Source organism: Rhea americana, unplaced genomic scaffold (genome assembly GCF_003343005.1).
Source record: "Rhea americana isolate MKP2758 unplaced genomic scaffold, rheAme1 scaffold_871, whole genome shotgun sequence".
NCBI classification, from domain to species: Eukaryota; Metazoa; Chordata; class Aves; order Rheiformes; family Rheidae; genus Rhea; species Rhea americana.
This window is the reverse complement of record NW_028187057.1, coordinates 8,845-10,978: the sequence shown is the minus strand read 5'-3', so window position 1 is coordinate 10,978 and position 2,134 is coordinate 8,845.

Below are 2,134 nucleotides of genomic sequence, written 5' to 3'. Positions count from 1 at the left end.
GGAGACCTTGTTGTGATGTGCCTCCCATTTATGCAGCACGCTTGGAGGCAGACGGGATGGACTTTCCCTAAAGGCAGTGGTGGGATTCATTGGTCTGGGCACAAGTAGAAAAACTTTCGATAACCGGGAGTGTTTGCCCAGAAACCACTCCAAAAGGGATAGCTGTTCCGTAGGTCTGAGATGGTTGTGCTACAAATCCCAGGCATCTGACATGGACCTGTCTGACTGTTTTATCCTATTAAATCAAGGGTCTGCACTGAATTACATTAGCAGTTTGCACTGTGGGCATCTCCATGTGTCTCAACATCCTGGTGAGTGGTGCTCTAACAGTAGTGGGAACTAGAATCATTTCAGATGGCCAAGGACATTCCCCACCTGGCCCCCATCTCATGCTCTAGAAGGATGCGATTCTTCACCTTGCTCCATCAGAGCAAGCAGACACTGGMACATGCCTTGGACCACCTTYGTCTCTGTAACTGTCACCAGGTGTTACCAGGTAACTGACTCCCACTCTCCATCTCCACTGATTGCAACAACAGCTTAGGCAAGGAGTTTGCATGCAGACACCTATGTTGTGCACACTTCAGCTTCAGCAAGCAGAATCCCAACTCCTGTGTGTTGTAGAGTTCATGGGAGGGAGCTGAATCCTACTCCATCCTGKGGGCTTCTACACTGCCATAAGATGCCTCAGTTGGCTCTTCTGAATCAACACCTGAACCATGGGTAAATGAACTCTCTTCCTGACCCCATCAAGGAGTMCTGCCTAGTTGAGAGACAGGAATAGGGGCTTCCAGRGTRGSACATTTCCACCTCTTGCAGATTACCATCCTCTGATGGGACAATTTGCAATGCTGGAATCAGTTTTCCCTCAGTGCTTAGAGAGAAAGTACTGGTGATTATTTTGTGTCTTTCAGAGAACATTTCCCAGGAGGAGGGAGCCCAAGGGACAGGGAAATTCGTGCCTACAGCTGGGCCCCTGCTCCTTAGCAGGGCCAGGCTCCTGAGATGGAGAGAGTTCATGGCAACCTGACAGCACTGCCCAGAGATAGCTCTGTCCAGGAGCAGCTGCTCTGCTAGGAGCAGCAAGGCTCCAGGCACTGCTTGCTGCTGCTGTTGCTACGAGATGAGACAAGGCAGAGAGAAGTGAAAGGCAGCGTGGAGTGGGAGGACAGAGGAGAGCTCCTTGTGGGAAAAATCTTCCCAGCCCTTGACACGGTAAGTATCTGGCTACAGGGCAATGCTACTGAGGTTCCTGGAGGGGTCTCCTGAACCCAGACCAAGTGGGGCTATCTTGGCTGACAGACTTTTTAAGGATCACCCTTGTGGTTCCTTCAGGGCATAAGAATTTGCATAAGATTCTTCAGAGCATGGATTCAGCTACACACAGTYGAAGGGACAGTGAATGCTGCTCCCTTCTGCCAAGGATGGATGCAGGGGTGTGAAGCCAGGGTGTGCACACAGGTCTGCCCAGGTTTGTGATCCAGAGCAGTGTCCTTGAGCCCCAGGGTGCTGTGTGCCCAGGAATCTCTTGCCTGCAAGAGCTAGCACTCAGCCTGCCTGAAGAGCTCACTGTGCTGCTTTGGGACAAAGCTCTGGATGAGAGGAGTGATCCACAGTGGGTCAGATTTGTTCTTCTGTTGAGAGGTGATGCATGGGTCAAGGCTGCTCACAGCTCTAGCTCAGGCACTGGACATGTCCAAGGGATCTTTTCAAGAGGCAGATCAGGAGAAGGTCTACTTGAAAGGGAAGGAGTTTTCCTTCTGATCTCTGTGCTTCCAGTTTTCTCCCTAAATCTGTCAGGGAGAAAAAAAAAAAAGGAAAGAGTTTTCTGTTTTGGCAAGAAACTGGGACTCCGCAGCCTTCACTCCGAGAGATTGATAGGTCTATGAGAAATCTCTCCAAGCTGCTTCATCCTCACCTTAGCCTCCAGACAGCATCAACATCACCTTTTTGACCTCCCCAGGGCTTATGTGACCTGTTCCTTTCCTTAGGACCTGCATACACAGAGATGCCCCTGGAAAGTGTCCTGATCTGGGAGGTTTCTGTAGGGCAGAGCTGAGCACCCAGAGGGTGGGTTGAGGTCTGTCAGAATTGACTGGGAAAAGACCATAAGACAGAGAGGGAGCTCCCAGGC